Source organism: Schistocerca americana, chromosome 2, assembly GCF_021461395.2.
Source record: "Schistocerca americana isolate TAMUIC-IGC-003095 chromosome 2, iqSchAmer2.1, whole genome shotgun sequence".
In the NCBI taxonomy this organism is placed as follows: Eukaryota; Metazoa; Arthropoda; class Insecta; order Orthoptera; family Acrididae; genus Schistocerca; species Schistocerca americana.
Genome location: NC_060120.1, coordinates 1,009,564,553 through 1,009,584,177, shown reverse-complemented (window position 1 = coordinate 1,009,584,177; position 19,625 = coordinate 1,009,564,553).

Here is a 19,625-nt window from a genome sequence, read left to right as displayed (position 1 = left end):
TAGCCTATGCAAAAACTGGAATTCGCATTGTAACGGTCGCAAATGTGGAATTTTTAATTAAAATGAAAGTTTTACATCCAATCAGTAACAATTTGTCTGCGTTAAAGGGACTGCGTGAGTGGGGGGGATGTGGGAGGGGAGGAAAATGCATTTTTGAGGCTTACTCTTTGGTCTAGATTGATGCCGTCCGTCACTTTTCCGTATGTTGCGATTATTTTTTCATCGACGCCCACACAAGATCCTACCATTATTATCTGTTCTTTATAGTAATTCATTTCGTAGTTTATAGTTCCCCTTAATTATTAACATTATTCGGTAAACTCGCATTTCAAACGCTTCTTGTTCCGACTTCCTACAAGCCACGCTATACTACCATAAAAACTTCATTCTCTATACGAAGAGTGTTTCAAGAAGAATGGTAAATATTTTTCTATATGGCAGAGTAGCTAAACTATAAGGAAACAGTCCACGTAACATGTACCAAAATTTCATTGGTTGTAGAGTTACAGCCGATAGAACAAAAAAAAAAAAAGTCCTAGGGCATGATAAGCAAGCGCAGAAGATGAAAGTCAAAGTTGATTTTCATAAAGTTAACTCCCTAACATGTTCTCTTGCTTCCATGTTTAGTTCTTATGAAGTCGGCTTTCCTCTATGAGGAATATTAGCTTCAGACACTATGTATATGAAGCACAGAATGTATAAGGGGTTCCCTATCGTTGGGAGAACATACTCGTACAGCCTTGTAGCCAAAGGAATTTCTTACAACAATACTGGAAGCCAGGTTCCTAGGAAGTCTACATAAAGGGAACTTTAAATACCATGCACTTACGATGGAAGTCCCATCAACTAATTTTGCACTAAACAAAACCACATATTTACGTTCAGAAACATTCTTGAAAATATGTCTGCGCAGAAGCATGAGGCTTTTCGTTGGATCCCCATGTGAGTTAGAATGTTGATACCGTCACGAATGAAAAATAGCTTTCCTAGTAAACAGTATTAATGAGATTATTCGGTTATTGGCATTCAGCCAACGGCAAAATTTCTTTTGGATACCTTCTTCTCCTTTTGTGAAACTTTTGAATTCACGGTAAATAATAGGTCGTTAATATTGTTGTACGTGGCACACCGAAAAGCGTAAAAGTTTTGCGTTCCTTTCTTTTTTCTTTTTTTTTTTTTTTTAGAACTACTCAAGTGAATAATGCCTTTCATTTTATTCACAATCGCTTCATTTGCACGTTCGGATGCAATATGCCTGATGGGCACTGCACCAGTTTCAGACACTTTAGTGACAACACGAGTACCTGGTGCTGTGCGATTAGGAAATCGTCAACTTCTTCATACGAAAGCAGCAGCCGAGGCTGGGACAACTGCATAAGGGGCACACGAAAGGTACACAGGTGGGGCGGTAAAGGTCACACCAACACGTTAAGCTGTTCACAACGACAAAATCTACTGAATATACAGTCTTATGTACCTATTCACTTTTCTCACCAAAACAATAAACGACTAGCAAGCAAATAGAAGAAAGGTTTACCACGGGAAGTTAAATCTTGTCGAATAAATCAAGTCATTTAAATAGCAAGATGGTTAATTAGGGGGTATCTGCTTCTACGAGAGGTCCGCTCAGCAACCGATAAAAAGATTTCTCATTGCATATTAACGAAGAGATGTAAACATGCAGTTTGCGGTCTCATGGCGACACGCAGAGTAGAGCTCTGGTACAGACGGTGCTTAGCAGCACTAGCCCTTAGGTCGAGGTGGAAGAGGCACCTCTTCCCGCTATACCACTAGCTTCAGAGGAACGCTGCCTGCCACCCGTCATCAAAAGCCGTCAACCCATGACTCGCAGGAGCTTCGAATGCCCTAAGAGCTTTCCTGCTAAGCACCTCCTGCCTCCTCGGCGGATTGTCTGCGTGCGAGCGAGCTCACCGGAAACCTTTTATAAGCTGCCCGCGGACGTCTTCTACCAAAAAATGTTGGTAGTTGATGCCTGAGACAAAACATCGCTGTTATGCGTAGTCTGCGAAAACCCCGTTCATAGATATTGGTCACAGAGGAACCGTGTATGCACTAAAGTTAACCTCCTCAGCGTCAGTTAAGGCCTGAAGATGATCCACTGAAGAACCGAAAGTGGTAGCTACATAATAAATAACATCGTAAGGATGGTTATACGTGTTCTATTTTATTACAAAAAAGTAAAACGAGCACGAAACCATTGCGTGACACAGCCACTCAGCATTTTTAAATAATTATAATGAAATTTTCCTCGAGGCATTCGTGTCTCATCTGTATCTACGACAACGACTGAAGCTGAAGAAGTGAACTAAAATTTTTGTTACAGGCGGGACATGAACCCAAGTCTTATTACTCACATGTAAAAAACGTCAGTCATTACGCACCCCATTTTTTTCTTTTTTTTTTTGGCCTCCCTTCTCCCCATCCATACGCTCACCTTTGTGTGCCTTCTTCGGCTAGCTTCTGCGCTATGTTAGTGGATAATTCTTTTTTTTTTTTTTTTTTTTTTTTTTTTTTTTTTTTTTTTTTTTTTTTTTTTTTTTTGCGGTGGTAGATCTCAGGATCACTACGTCTCAAGCTCGTCTTCACTTAATAATAGGATAAATGTTTCCGTTTCGTTCTGCATTCGTCGATGATTCCGTTTCCTGAAGGCATGATTCAAAGTTGTCGTCTCTTAGCGTTGAGAGTATGTTCGCCGAGATTACCGCCGCGCTGTTTTCGTGTAGTTATTAACTAAAGTAAAGGGGTACTATTGTGCGTTCCTTGAGTTGGTGGAGACAAAAACAACAAGATCAGAGGTTTCTCTTTCAGCATCATAAATACACTCCTGGAAATGGAAAAAAGAACACATTGACACCGGTGTGTCAGACCCACCATACTTGCTCCGGACACTGCGAGAGGGCTGTACAAGCAATGATCACACGCACGGCACAGCGGACACACCAGGAACCGCGATGTTGGCCGTCGAATGGCGCTAGCTGCGCAGCATTTGTGCACCGCCGCCGTCAGTGTCAGCCAGTTTGCCGTGGCATACGGAGCTCCATCGCAGTCTTTAACACTGGTAGCATGCCGCGACAGCGTGGACGTGAACCGTATGTGCAGTTGACGGACTTTGAGCGAGGGCGTATAGTGGGCATGCGGGAGGCCGGGTGGACGTACCGCCGAATTGCTCAACACGTGGGGCGTGAGGTCTCCACAGTACATCGATGTTGTCGCCAGTGGTCGGCGGAAGGTGCACGTGCCCGTCGACCTGGGACCGGACCGCAGCGACGCACGGATGCACGCCAAGACCGTAGGATCCTACGCAGTGCCGTAGGGGACCGCACCGCCACTTCCCAGCAAATTAGGGACACTGTTGCTCCTGGGGTATCGGCGAGGACCATTCGCAACCGTCTCCATGAAGCTGGGCTACGGTCCCGCACACCGTTAGGCCGTCTTCCGCTCACGCCCCAACATCGTGCAGCCCGCCTCCAGTGGTGTCGCGACAGGCGTGAATGGAGGGACGAATGGAGACGTGTCGTCTTCAGCGATGAGAGTCGCTTCTGCCTTGGTGCCAATGATGGTCGTATGCGTGTTTGGCGCCGTGCAGGTGAGCGCCACAATCAGGACTGCATACGACCGAGGCACACAGGGCCAACACCCGGCATCATGGTGTGGGGAGCGATCTCCTACACTGGCCGTACACCACTGGTGATCGTCGAGGGGACACTGAATAGTGCACGGTACATCCAAACCGTCATCGAACCCATCGTTCTACCATTCCTAGACCGGCAAGGGAACTTGCTGTTCCAATAGGACAATGCACGTCCGCATGTATCCCGTGCCACCCAACGTGCTCTAGAAGGTGTAAGTCAACTACCCTGGCCAGCAAGATCTCCGGATCTGTCCCCCATTGAGCATGTTTGGGACTGGATGAAGCGTCGTCTCACGCGGTCTGCACGTCCAGCACGAACGCTGGTCCAACTGAGGCGCCAGGTGGAAATGGCATGGCAAGCCGTTCCACAGGGCTACGATCGTCTCCATGGGAGAATAGCAGCCTGCATTGCTGCGAAAGGTGGATATACACTGTACTAGTGCCGACATTGTGCATGCTCTGTTGCCTGTGTCTATGTGCCTGTGGTTCTGTCAATGTGATCATGTGATGTATCTGACCCCAGGAATGTGTCAATAAAGTTTCCCCTTCCTGGGACAATGAATTCACGGTGTTCTTATTTCAATTTCCAGGAGTGTAATAATAGAAAAATAAAGTTCCGTATAGAGGAAAGATGGGTATCTAGAAAGTAATACTGGCCCGTGTGTTAAACGTCGTCAAATTAAACTATACCTGTCTTCTGAGTAAAGTAAGAAACAGAAATAAATACTGGTTCCACAAGTTTGGCATCCTGTTGCATGCTGCTTCTCGTTGACCTTAGGTGCACACATTGTACAACCTATGAAGCAATGGAGTCCTGAAAACTGACAATTAGATACCCTGATAAGAGAAGAAATAAATAAAAAAGCAATGATCGTACCCATTGGTTCGCACACTTAAAGCTTCCCATCATTCAAAGCAACGGTGAGAAAATTCTGAAACTTTTCTTTATACTTTCGTAATCGTTTGATCGCGTAATATTCGGCAATAAGATACATATGAAAATCAGAAAGTGTAGGCGTTTTAGTCGTCAGCATATAATATAGGTACTGTTCAATTAACCAGGTATAGCTATTATTTTTAGATTTCGGATATAATGTCCAGTCCGGGTGGAATATATCTTGCAGTTGTATTGCGGATGGCGTCGTTCTCTTAATAAGAGCCAGTTTCATTCTTGTCCAATTCCAGATTTGCGTCTGATCTCTGCAGTATAATATGTGTTGCAATGTTTCCACATGGCCACATGCGTCGCAAGTCGGTGTAGGCCGTAATTGGATCTTACACAATTTCTCCCCCGTGGGCATCACCTCGTTCACAACATCATACCACACTGAACGAACTCGGGAATGAAGAAGAGGAGTGCTGATATTCATCCAAATTTGTCGCCTGTTCTTGCCAGGACACTTCATTTCTATAGAGTTATTCTGTTGCCGATTCGTAAATACACTGTAGACAGCCGCAGCAGTGAGTGGTTGCAGGTGTTGATGCACATAGCTAGACTCCACGTAATATCGGCGAATATGAACGAGCTCGGGATATGTCCAACATTTATCGGTGGCGTCATATCCGGTGGTCGTAACTGCTGGAATAGACGTGCTGTAAGACCTGTCTGACTATATCGTAAGATCCTTGATGTTCGAGCTAGAAAAATCGCTAAGCAATGTAATTCAACATCTTTAAGGGCTAGACCACCTTTATACCGAGTAAAGCGGTAACCTTGAAAGCGACTTTAAAAATATTACCTCGCCAAATGTACCAGCCTGCAAGGGCTAAAATTCTGTTTGCAATATCAGGAGGAATAGGGAGAACAGCGGCAACATGGTAAATCTTGCTGAGAACATAATAATTGACGAAATTTGCTCTCTGAATCCTGTCTAAACACCTCATATTGTGCTCTCGAATCAAAGCTCGAAGGACGTTGAGCTTCTGTTCCCAATTCACTCTTACCATTTCCCGTGGATTCGGAGTGAGAATCAAACCAAGGTGCTTGAGCTGGTTGGTTGCCTCTAACCAAACGGTGTTCGCGAAGCGAGCCTGCGGACCTAAATGCAAGACTTTGGATTTCCGTTCGTTAAGGCGTGCACCGCAGGCGCGGGCATACCGGTGGACAAGCCGTCGCACGGTATCGAACTCTTCGTCGTTGTTGATAAGGACGCTGATATCGTCCGCATAGGCATGACAGACAGTCTTTGTATTCAGCGTTTGAAAACCCGGTAAGGTGACGCAAAACGTTTTCAGTAGTGGCTCTATAGCAATGGCGAAAAGAGTCGTGGAAAGCGGGCATCCTTGCCGCAAACCTTGTTGAATGGGCACAGGGGCTGTTAACTGGCCGTTGAATTTCACGCGGGAAGACGCATTGCAGATACAGTTCCTTATTATCTGTACGAAATGCTGGTTGAAACCCAGTTTGTCCAGCGTTCTGAATAGAAAGCCATGGTTAGTCCTATCAAATGCCTTGTCGAAGTCAAAAAGGACTATTGCCAACGTGGTCTTGCAAATCCAAGTCAAATATGCAATATCTCGGTATTCGCACAGGGCGTCTATCATCGATCGACCAGTAACCACGTTCATGTGGTATGAACCAAGCACTTTACTAAGGACTGGCTTGAGTCTGGCATTCAGAATCCGAGTAAAGATTTAAAAATCTGCATTGAGTAGGGTGATTGGTCGTAAGTTATTGAGTGAAGTCCCTTGTGACGGTTTGGAGACTAAGACTATCAGGCCCTCAGTGAACTGCGATGGAAAAGCAGTATTCGTTAACAGTTCATTATACATGATAGTCAGTTCGTCGCCGAAAACATCCCAATACCGAAGATAAAATTCAACCGGCAAACCGTCTGATCCTGCAGCTTTTCCTTTCGCCGCAGACGTAATGATTGACTTCACTTCGAAGTTTGTTATGTTGGCCAGGAGCTGTGCGTGGTCGAACGGGTCCACCGATGCCGTAATGTTAGACAAAAATTCCTCTCCCGCCTCTACATCTGTGTCAGGCAGTGAGTAAAGTTGCCGGAAATGATTCCGAATAAAAGCCTTAAGCTCGCCTTGCTCATCATAAACACGACCATCGTCATCTGTCAGTTGAGTAATGATTTTTTGTCTGCCTCTTTTAGCTTCCCGTATGACGTGGTACAAGGACGCTGACTCGTTAAAGGTGTCATCGAAAGCGCGTGCCCTGACTTGGGCTCCTGCCAGAGACTCACGAACCAATGCGGTGATTTTGGCTTTGGTACGTTTAATGCGAAGGAGATTGCCAGGCAGTGCAGAGGAATCGTTATACAACTGGCGGAGAGCGGTAAAATAAAATTCCAACGTCTGTTTCTTCCAGTACGCCTTGGCCCTGGCAAACTGACAAATACATTTCTTTACGTGGGGTTTTACTAGCTCTGTCCACCAATGAACACGCTCCCTATACCTTTGTCGTCGCTGGAGGCACCATTGAAACGTTGCAATGAGATCCTTCTTCAGGTCGCCGTCGTCCAACAGTGCGACGTTCAGTTGCCATACGCCTCGACCCAAAAAGGTTTTCTGCGAGACGTGCCTAAGCGTGATGTGATACGCACAGTGGTCGCTAAAATTAACAGGCCATATTTCACAATCCCTGGCAGCGCTTAAAATGTCTTTAGATACATAGAACCTATCCAGACGACTAGCGGAGGCAGCGGTAACATACGTATATCCGGTCACCTGCGGGCGAAGTGAGCACCAGGTATCTAGTAAGTCCAGCCCATCAATTAAATCTCGCAACTCCAAACAAAAATTAAAATTCGGACACTGGTCTTCTCTGCGTATAACACAATTAAAATCGCCACCCAATAAAATCTTCGAACAACCACAGGATAATAATGGCACAATTTCATCGCGATAAAAAACACTCCTATCCCTTCGGCCTGCAGATCCAGTCGGGGCATAGACGTTGACCAAAAGCCAATCTTCGAATTGTACGACAATCCCTCGACCCGTTTCTAAAACCGCTCGAGGTTTACAAGTGATGCCCGCTTGGTACAAAATTGCAGTCCCTGCCTCATCGCCAATATTTATGAGGGCCTCATAGCCTGTGACATTCCCGACCTTGGGTGTGACAACTTCTTGTAGGAATACGATATCTATATCGGCGGCATACACATAGTCAGTCAAACATTTTAATTTTACATCAGATGTTATTCGATTTATATTAGCAGTTGCAATTTTGTTATCCCGCATAAGAAGGGTGATGCCATGTTAATGCGTATCGTCAGCCCAGGAAGGCTGCCTGCTCGACCCCGGCGAGTGAGCGGTATCCATAAATGCATCGGGTCCAGAACTGTCGACATGCATCCCCATATCGGGTTCCTCTGAATGCTGCACGACCTGTACTCCATCGTCTGTGACGAGTCTCTCACAGTCATCCGTCCGGAACTGCTTGATAGTACGCTGCAGTTTCTGTTCAAGAGTACGAGTTTCCTCGTCACTCTGCTTACGGACCGATTTCTTTTGTCGTCCTTTCCTCTGAGGACGGGTGTCCTCGACTTGTTCGTTGTTGTCAGATTTCGCAGCGGTAGGGGTAGCTCCCGTGGGAAACTGTTCTTTGCCGGAAACTACGCTGACTGGAGAAGACACTTCAAGGGGATGGGAAACTCGCAGCTGATCATCAGAGTCCTCAGGTGGAAGACTTTCCACAGATGGGAGCAAATGTTGATCGGGCAACAGAGGCGGAAGTTCCACACGGACCACGCCAGCATCGGAAGGGCGCGAATTTCCGGCCCCGTCGTTTGCATAGTTTTCCACGTCAGAAGCAACGGGCAGTCGGCTCGCCGTAGCTGTGTTTACATCGGCGGCGGTCACGTCTGGCACAACCTCAGCCGCGTGCAGCTGTGGCGCGCTAACGACAGACGGACCGACAAGGCTCTCGGCATACGTCGGCCTATTACCATCCTGCCCAAATACAAGGCCATCACGTTGTCGGAAAACACGACGCACTGGTTTAGCACGGGGACACGCGGCCTTCATATGGTCCGGAGAGCCACAAAGGACACATGTACGTGGTTGCCCCTCGTACATTACGAGTGCCCGGAAGCCTTGTACCACGACGTTTGACGGGATATGCTTGCATAGATCAATTCGCGCTACCCGGACACCATTATCCACATTGAAGTGTTTAAGTTCGCTCCACTGCTCTTGGTGAATTTCCAAGACGTTCCCATACTGGGACAGACATTGCCGAATACGTTCAAGATCATCCCCATCACTATAGCTAACGCTGCTGCACGAACTACCGCTCTCCAATGCCCTCCCCATTCATTTCACATCTTCAGCTTATTTTCCCCCTCTTAGATTGACACTATTCCGAGGCCCTCCGGGACTGCAATAGCACCTCAGTGTTGATTATAATGGGGAAATCCTGTATCTTAGATACGTCCAATGCTGGGATGGTATTCCAACGCTGGAGAGCCTCGGCAATGGCGACGATCAAAGAACGAGGAAATAAGCTGAGGATACGTTCGACCCCTGTAGCTGAGTGGTAAGTGCGGCAGAATGTGAATCTTCAAGGCCCAGGTTCGATTCCCGGCTGGGTCGAAAATTTTCTCCGCACAGAGACTGGCTGTTGTGTCGTCTTAATCATCATCATTTCATCCCAATTGACGTGCAAGTCACCGAAGTGGTGTCAAATCGAAAGACTCGCACGCGGCGACCAGCCTACCCGACGGGAGGCCCGAGTCACACGACGTATATATTTAGATGATGATGTGAACTGATGTGTTGAGGAGGGCATTGGACTTGAGTAGTTTTTGCAGCGATGATAGGTATAGTGCTATGTTGCTGTGATAACTAGCATTCCTGTCCAATAGGCAAGGAGACCTGGGTTCATGTCCAACCTGTGGCGCGTATTTCAACTCATTTCTTCAGCTTTCATCGTTTATAAATACATGTGGCATGCTCAAATGTTACAATGGAACTGACCAGTGCATCACTGTTACAGTCGGCAAATTCAATTGTGTAAACTGGAACAAAGCCTAACAGCTTGAACTTCAAAACAAAAATGGCAATTGGCAAATAAACCCAAAGCGAAATGTTAAACGTTCATCTGTTGCCAGCTGTATCTTTACAACCGAAAATAAAAATGACATGTTATTTTGTGACGACCCATCTAGTGGAGCCTTAATCTGAAGGTATCAGTAAACTCAGTACCGGTCCTTCACTGGTAGAAGGCAGGATGTGGGAAATCTGCTACCTTGGCCTCAAGAACAATGTGTCACTGGATAATGGTCTCGAGTGAAAATCAGGAAATGGTGCGTACTGCGCTGCGTCCATGGATAGGACTTACGTTGGTGGTCAGGCGCAAGCGACCGAGGAACGTCACAGAATGAACCGTTCGCGGCAATGTATGCCGCGAACCTCACGCGAAGTTGGGCTTGTTGTGGAGCTATAGCGTCTCCAGACCATCCAAGGCTATTTACTAAGACTGGAAGAATGTGTGTCGGCAGCTGCAAATTGTTACTTCACTGTTAAAGAAATTGTTTGTGGTTAATGGATAGTCGGCACTTGGCTGGTGCTGGCCGCCCCAGGGCTGGAGTGGCGTGTGTGCAGTGCGACGGGAGATATTAAGGCAGCGGAGGGTAATCTGAACGAAGTAAGAGGCTGGGAGTACTAACAGGGGAACCTCCCCATCGCACCCCCCTCAGATTTAGTTATAAGCTGGCACAGTGGATAGGCCTTGAAAAACTGAACACAGATCAATCGAGAAAACAGCAAGAAGTTGTGTGGAACTATGAGAAAAATAAGCAAAATATACAAACTGAGTAGTCCAAGCGCAAGATAGGCAACATCAAGGATTGTGGGAGCTGAGGTGCGCCGTGGCCCCGTGGTTAGCGTGAGCAACTGTGGAACGAGAGGTCCTTGGTTCAAGTCTTCCCTCGAGTGAACAGTTTACTTCCTTTATTTTGACAAAGTTATGATCTGTCCGTTCGTTCACTGACGTCTCTGTTCACTGTAATAAGTTTAGTGTCTGTGTTTTGCGACCGCACCGCAGAACCGTGCGATTAGTAGACGAGAGGACGTGCCTCTCCAATGGGAACCGAAAAGATTTGATCGCAAGGTCATAGGTGACCGATTCCTCCACAGGAAAACACGTCTGATATATTCTATACGACACTGGTGACGGCATGTGCGTCACATGACAGGAATACGGTGTCGACCCACTTAACTTGTACATTTGGCGAATGGGTAAAAAGATTCCTCTATCTTGCCCGATTTAGGTTTTCTTGTGGGTGTCGTTACCTCGTATCGGACGGACGGACGGACAGATAACAATTGTCTGAAAAGGGAGGGCTTGAACCAAATACCTCTCGTTCCACAGCTGCTCACGCTAACCACGGGACCACGGCACTCCTCAGCTCACATTATCCTTGTTGTTGCCTATCTTGCGCATGGACTACTCAGTTTGTATATTTTCATAGTTACACACAACCTCTTCCTGTTTTCTCGATTGATCTGTGTTCAGTTTTTCAAGGCCTATCCACTGTGCCAACGTATAACTAAATCTGAAGGGGGGGGGGGGCAGGTGATGGGGAGGTTCCCTTGTAAGTGGTGTGGCGGAAAGCGGAGATGCGCTGTCTGTGTAACTCAAGGTACGGTGCTCAAGGGAACTCGTGGCAGTTGGTTTGGAGGTGAGAGGAAGGATCTCTGTTCCATAAAGTACTAGATAGCTGTTGTCTTGTCAAATAGCCGGAAATGGATTTAGGCAGAAAGCGAATATCAGCAAAAGCAGAATGTACGAGTGTAAGTAGCTTGATTTTAAGTTGTGATGACTCAGGCTAGTTCTACAGATAACTGTCTAAATAAAATTTAACAACAACGGCTACATGTAACAACACCCACATGGCTGAAACGAAAACAGCACGTATTAGCTACATACACATAACCAGCACATATAATACTCATAAACTACCATACATCACATACAGGGCTAAAAACCCAGTAGATAGACAAACCACAAGAAATTGGCACAAACGATTTTTGCATTGTTAGTCAGCCGAGTTGTAACCAGTAAACTCCTCAAAAAAAAATCAGGGTTAACTGAAACCGACATAGCGTAAAGAAATTTATGGCATATTGGATAGCTCCAAATAACCACTCAGTCTTCACATCAAAGTGCTTACCAAACAACTGCAACAAGCACCGTTTTCTCGGCTCACTAATCCTACTTGGACCGCGAATTCCGTCGACATAAATAGCAAAAATATGGCTCTGAGCGCCGGCCGGAGTGGCCAAGCGGTTCTAGGCGCTACAGTCTGGAACCGCGCGATCGCTACGGTCGCAGGTTCGAATCCCGCCTCGGGCATGAATGTATGTGATGTCCTTAGGTTAATTAGGTTTAAGTAGTTCTACGTTCTATGGGACTGTTGACCTCAGAACCTAAGTCCCATAGTGCTCAGAGCCATTTGGACCGTATTTGGCTCTGAGCACTATGGGACTTAACATCTGTGGTCATCAGAACCGCACGGCCACACCGGCCGGCCATAAATAGCAGACAAAGTTCGTAGATCGTCTTCCAACGAATCCCAGCGACGTGTTCCTTAGGCACTTAAGATAGTACAACCGAGATTAGCACACCTTGGTCAATCATATTCAGCTTCGGCAAATGTTAATAGCATCCACATGTCACATCACTGTCAGCACTTCTCCTTCGTTGGGCACCTTAAAGTTATGCAATTACGGGTGGCCAACGACTGAGGCTAAGCACGTGGGCAAAGCTGTTTTAGTCGGCATCATGGTGAGTGTGTATACCCCGTGGTTGCCGCGAAGGAGATGGATGCTTAGCTAAGCAGGCAAAGAGAATATACACTGAAGAGCCAAAGAAACTGACACATCTGCTTAATATCTTGTTAGGCCTCCGCGAGCACGAGAAGTGGTGAAACACGACATGGACTCGACCAGTGTCTGAAGTAGTGGTGGAGGGAGCTGAAACCATGAATCCCGCAGGGCTCTCCATAAACCTCTAATAGTACTAAGGGGTTGAGAACTCTTGTACACCAAGTTTCAAGGCATCCCAGATATGCTCAACAACGTTCATATCAGCGGAGCTTGGTGGCCAACGGAAGTGTTTAAACTCAGAAGAGTGTTCCCGGAGTCACTCTTTACAAATTCAGGACGTGTGGGGTATTGCATTGTCCTTCTGGAACTGCACAACTCTGTCGGAATACACAATGGACATGAATGGATGCATGTGATCAGACAGGACGCTTACGTACGTGCCACCTATCAGAGTCGTATCTAGACGCATCAGGGGTCCCATATCACTCCAGCTCCACACGCCCCTTACCATTACAGAGTCTCCACCAGCCTGCAGAGTCCCCTGCTGACATCTACGGTTCATGAATTCATTATGTTGTCTCCATACCCGTACACGTCCATCCGCTCGATACAATTTGAAACGATACTCGTCCGCCCAGGCAACATGTTTCCAGTCATCAAGCCGGCCGCGGTGGCCGAGCGGTTCTAGGACTTCAGTTCGGAAACGCGTGACTGCTACGGTCGCAGGTTCGAATCCTGCCTCGGGCATGGCTGTGTGTGATGTCATTACGTTAGTTAGGTTTAAGTAGTTCTAAGTTCTAGGGGACTGATGACCTCAGATATTGAGTCCCATAGTGCTCAGAGCCATTTGAACCATCCAGTCATCAACAGTCCAACGTCGGCGTTGACGGATCCACGCGAGGAGTGAAGCTTTGTGTCGTGGAGTCGTGAAGGGTACACGTGTGGGCCTGTGGCTCCGAAAGCCCATCTCCATGATGTTGCCTTGAATTGTTCGCACGGTAACACTTTCTGATTGCCCAGCATTCAAACTTGCAGCAATTTGCGGAAGGGTTGGACTTCTGTCACGTTGAACGATTCTCTTCAGTCGTCGATGCTCCCGTTCTTGCAGGATCTTTTCCGGCCGCAGCCATGTCGGAGATCTGATTTTTTGCCGGATTCCTGATATTCACGGCACATTGGTGAAATGGTCGTACGGGAAAATCGCCACTTCATAGCTACCTCGGAGATGCTGTGTCCCATCTCTCGTGTGCTGACTAGAACACGACATTCAAACTCAAATCTTCTTAACCTGTCACTATAACAGCTTTAAGCGATCTAACAGCTGGGCCAGACACTTGTTACCTTATACAGTCGTTGCCGACCACGGCGCCGTATTCTGTCTGTTTACGTGTCCCTGCATTTGAATACGCATGCCCATACCAGTTTCTTTGGCGCTTCAGTGTACCATGCTTTCGAGTTCATGTTGAAGCACCCCACGGTTCACTTATATTGTCCATGTAATCTAGGTGTGGAAATCCTGGGGAGGTAACGAGCGGTTCCGACAGTTTCCCTTTGTTACTAAATGCAGTCTCAGTTTTGCGTCCCTGGAACCTTCACTCTTCCTGAAACCAAACACATCTTCATTCACTACGTCTTCATTTTATCTTCCCATTACTCTGTACCTTTTGTGGCAGTAATTAACGGCAATCATTAGCTAGGCTAAGCCCCTAATAGTTTCCACTGTTACCCAGATTCTCCTTCTTTTTTAATGTGATAATGTTTCCTCTCAAGATGTGAAGGTAATTCACTGTGTCATAGTTTTTCACTCCAGAATCTTCTAGTTCTTACACTTACCGCATATTTCGCTAATTCTGATGAAATATCTGCTAGGCCTTTTCAGGTCACATCGTTTAGTGCTCTGTCAGTCTCTGATCAATAAACTCGATCACCTATTTAGCCCACGCCAGAACCCGCCTCCTGTTTTAGCACACTTTTAGGTAGATATTCTCCGCCATACAGGGGATCGATGTGTACCTGCCAGGTACTTGCTCTCTTCTCTGTTTTTGAAAGAGGTTTACTACTCATAATTCGTAGATCGACAAATTTCCTATTTACGTCTTTGAATTTAGGTTTATTCTTCATGTAGGCGATATCGATTTCACATATAATGATCTCATTCTCAGTTTACTCAGTTCTCTCCCATCGATATTCATTGAGACTCTTTGTACTACCTGCTAATCTCATTGCCAGGCGTTGCCAACAAAAAGGTACTACGAGCTTCCTGTCTCATTCTTAGCCATCTGCTATTTTCTTCTTTCATTTTCTGTTCTACCATTTAATCAGTCATCCATAGATTCGAAACTTCCTGACAGATTAAAACTGTGTGCCGAACCGAGACTCTAACTCAAGCAAGCAGGAGTTCGAGTCTCGGTCCGGCACACAGTTTTAATCTGTCAGGATGGAGGAGGAGGAGGAGATTAGTGTTTAACGTCCCGTCGACAACGAGGTCATTAGAGACGGAGCGCAAGCTCGGGTGAGGGAAGGATGGGGAAGGAAATCGGCCGTGCCCTTTCAAAGGAACCATCCCGGCATTTCCCTGAAGCGATTTAGGGAAATCACGGAAAACCTAAATCAGGATGGCCGGAGACGGGATTGAACCGTCGTCCTCCCGAATGCGAGTCCAGTGTGCTAACCACTGCGCCACCTCGCTCGGTCTGTCAGGATGTTTCGTATCTGTGCACACTCCGCTGCAGAGTGAAAATCTCATTCTGGGCATCCATAGATTTCTACCCTGTGCTTTGACTCTAACTGCGCTGACCTGTCCTGCCTTTATTATTTACTTCTTTATTATCTTCTTTGGAACATTCTAACGACTTTAAATTAGCTAGTTTTGAAACGGAATTTATGACGTTTAAGTTATCAGATTCTCCAGTGGATTCTGCTACAGCTTTACGTAGCGGACATATTAAGTTCACTACAAAACATAGATGACACAAGAAGAAAAAGTTGAAGAACTTTAATTTAAAAGCACTTACCAACACATAAACTCACAAGCAATGCTTTAATAATAATGATAATATTGGCATGCATATATTCAGATCCTAGGAGCACGAATATTCTGGTACTGGCTAGTAAAAGACTATAAAGTTTGTTGCTTGATTGAAAATTCCGTGTCTTGATAAAATAAAAAAAATCTAATGATTGTCTTTAATACTATCGATGTGATTACTGTTTTAATAATTCTGACGATACCCTTATGCACCAGTAACATGTTAAAGTTTAATAAATATCTCAAACTAATATTGTAAAGCATTAGTGGAAGTTCACAACGGCAGCCAGTGCAAAACATATTCACAGTCGAAGTTTGAGGAGCCAGCCTTTAATAAATGTGTGTTACGTCATAATTTCCGACTCCAGTCCCACTGAACAGAAAGTGTAGTTTGCGCAATTCCTTTATAGGGGTTATTGCGCCTTCTAAGCCTTCTGCCACTAAATCTCAGGGTTTGGTTGCCTTCCAAACAATATTCTCTAAAAATCTCAATTTTTTTTTAATTTATAATCTAACAGAAATTCAGCAGAATTCTCTTAGCATCCATAACTTTTTATGCTGCTTTTCGTATCATTCAGGTCTCTTGTCTACATCATTTTGTAACTCATTTTGAAAGTACGTTGACTTCGCTAGACGATCAACTAGTGGGTCTGAATCATTCTGTATATTGTTTCACATTATTTTAAAGAAAGCCTTTAGAAGAAAAGAACAAACGAAAAATTAGCAAGGCTGATAATTATGTCGAAAGGAACGTTCTTTCCTATAGTATGTATGCAGCGGTAGGCATATTTATCAAGCTCTCAGATGTTTTAGAAAAGTGACAGCAATTCTTTTTTTAAGTAATTTACAGAAGCCTCTGGATTATTCATTATTGATCATAGTGTGCCACAAATTTGCAGGGCAGCAATGTAATTGTGTCATGAAAGATATCCTCTGTTACGCTTTCTGTGTAACACCGGACTTATATTTAGTTGTTTTAAAAATACGGAAGCAGGATAATTTTGGTAGTATATATCGCAACTAAATTTGTTATTCAATGCTTATTATAGCGAGACAGTAAGTAGCTGGGTACCAAAACAGCTCTGAAAGTGAAGTTAGTGAACCAGGAAGAAATACTCTTTTGTTTTAGGTTGTAGAAGGGAAAAGACAACACCTAGCGAACAGTAGAGGGAATACCCAGTTGAGTCTTCCATTTCCTTGTCCTCTGACGCCACGAGGGACGTTAGCTCGGGTGAGAACTTGATGTCGCGTGAGTTGCGGGTGGCCCTGTTGACATTCTCAGCAGAGTAGCGGTTCCCTGGGGATGTGCGAGCCACGTGTTCCGCATGGCAACAGCGCACACCCAGCGGCAGAGTTGGTTTCCACTGAGCATGCGTTCTGGGCACGCTAGACAGCAGTCCTGTCTCCGTGTTCCGACATGTGGAAAATAGGTCGCAATCTCAAAACCGTAATTCTGAAACAGAGCGAGATAGCGCTATAGTTATCTGCCACGTCACGAAGAACAGTTCTCAGGCAGACGATAGAATCAATAACATGTGGGGTGGTCAGACGCTTTGCCACACTAATGGCTGGACCGAACGGTTTTCATTATCAATGAGGCGAGGCCGTAAATGCTTCAGCAGAAAGCACACACATCGCACTGACCCGGTTATCCACTACTGGATTCAGCAGAAACAGTATCATGCCATAAATGAAGCTTCCTCCTAATACACCAATGCAGGATAGTAAATTAGTAACATGAATAGCCATTCAATTAGCATAGCACATCTCCTCGTACTCTCCACACTGAATCACAAGACTAATGTTGTTCAGTAGTAGGTATAATGTACTTCTCTCTCTCTCTCTCTCTTCCTCTTTGTTTTCCATATTCATTCGGTACTTTTGCTTGAATTACTTGTATTTAACGTTCTTAGACATGTAAAAATTAAAAATTAAAAATTAAAATCTACATCAATATCATTAAATTAACACAAAGAGCGTTCAATAAGTAATGCAACACATTTTTCTAATCCAGTTCGGTCGAAAAATTTGGAATTTGCTGTGGAACATCGTGGAATATTCTAGCCCATATAGTTTCACGAGGTTTCGATAGATAGCGAAGCTACACGTAGCCTTCAAAATGGCGTCTGTAACGGAATTACATTCCAAGCAGATGGCTGTCATTGAGTTTCTTTTGGTGGAAAACCAAAGCATAGCAGATATTTACTGGCGCTTGCACAATGTCTACGGAGGTCTGACAGTTATCTGATAGTGAACAAAAGCACGGTGAGTCATTGGGCGTGACGTCTGTCATCATCGCAACATGATCGCGCAAACCTCTCCGATGTCCCTTCTGCTACCCTCAGGAAACTGAAGAAATGATTTCGGCGTGTTTGTCGCTACAAAAATGCAAACGATCTCCTCCAGCTCCATGACAACGCAAGGCCTCAAGTAAGTCGGCGCAACAAGAGGAGCACACAAAACTTCGTTGGACTTGTTCTTCCTCATCCACCCTGGAGTCCGGATCTCACACCGTCTCTCTATGTGACTCAATGAAGGTCGGACTCCACCGGGAGCACTACATGGACAATGGGTAGCGTATTGATACACCAAGAAGTTGGCTCCGGCGTCATGTGTTCCCATGTAAACAAACAGGCCCTCCCAGTAAGGTGAAATAACACTATTGAAAAATATTGTCTTTTAGCCAAAACAGAGAGGAATAATATGTTGTATTTAAATCTTGAATGAATCTGCTTTTAGAAAAAAGTTATTGCATTACTTAGTGAACGCCCTCGCATTAGGTATCAAAGTAACGAACTCGAGACACACTGCACTCTCGCATGTAATGAGTTTAAAAGTTTTGTATTAAGCTTCACCACACGTATTAGTGCTATGTCAGAACAGTAGGCTGACATGTCGTCTCTTCTTGAAGAAAATTACTAAAATGAAATGACTCGAGGTTTCCCTCTGGTCTCCGCAGAGGTAAGTGAAAACAACGCAGGCACTAATGTTTACCTGCAAATTCAGACTATTTTGAGTGGAAAAGCTCCAGAAAGGCAATATAATTTTTTAGGAGTAGAAACCGAAAAATGATGGGTCATCACCAGGGAGCAGCAAATAGTGCAGGGAATACTCAGAATAGTAAAGAGTTCGTGTGGAACTGATCCAGTAGTATGCCTGATGAAGACCACTTTCTATAGTTGCCAAAACGTTCGCACGTCTAAGCAATACATGGTGCGTTCAAAAAGTAAAAGGAATTTCGTAATTTCGCGTGTTGTATTAGATCGATTTGTGCGATTTTTCGTTGTTGTGTTGGTAAACGTGTCCAAAACGTATCTGTACAGTGGTAGCCACATTGGATGTTTAGTCTTTCGTCAGGTGTCTAAATGGTTACACGAGTTTGCTTACGAGTGGCGATTATTGATTAGTTTTAAAAATGGGTTAGAGAATTTGCATTAAATTTTGTTATTGAAGAGGAATACTAAGCAACATTGTTTTAAAGATGTCGAATGTTGCCTTTGGGAAGACTGCTATGAGTAAAATTAGAATTTACGAGTGGTTTTAACATTACTGAGCTGGCCGTGAAGAAGCTGAAGAAGACGAACGTTCTGGAGGCCTCGGCACATCAACTAAACATAAAATTAAGGTTAACACCCGTCTTTTACAACATTTGATTTTAAAGTTATGGCTACGAGAGAAAGTTGTATGCTGCTGAAGTAACTGATATTCAGAGTAACACTATTAATAACTGTCGGCCGGAGTGGCCGTGCGGTTCTAGGCGCTACAGTCTGGAGCCGAGGGACCGCTACGGTCGCAGGTTAGAATCCTGCCTCGGGCATGGATGTGTATGATGTCCTTAGGTTAGTTAGGTTTAATTAGTTCTAAATTCTAGGCGACTGATGACCTCAGAAGTCGCATAGTGCTGAGAGCCATTTGAACCGTTTGCCTATTAATAACTTCTTATAAAATATTTTATCACTGTTCATTTAATTTGCCAGCGTTGTTATTGGAATAAAGATTCTGTCTCAGTATTATACGAACAAGTGTAGTGATGTGTCTGAAGACACTGATCTATTCTTGTAACCTGGTGACGCCAGCCGGCCGCTGTGGCCGAGCAGTTGTAGGCATTTTAGTCTGGAACCCCGCTGCTGCTACGGTCGCAGGTTCGAATCGTGCCTC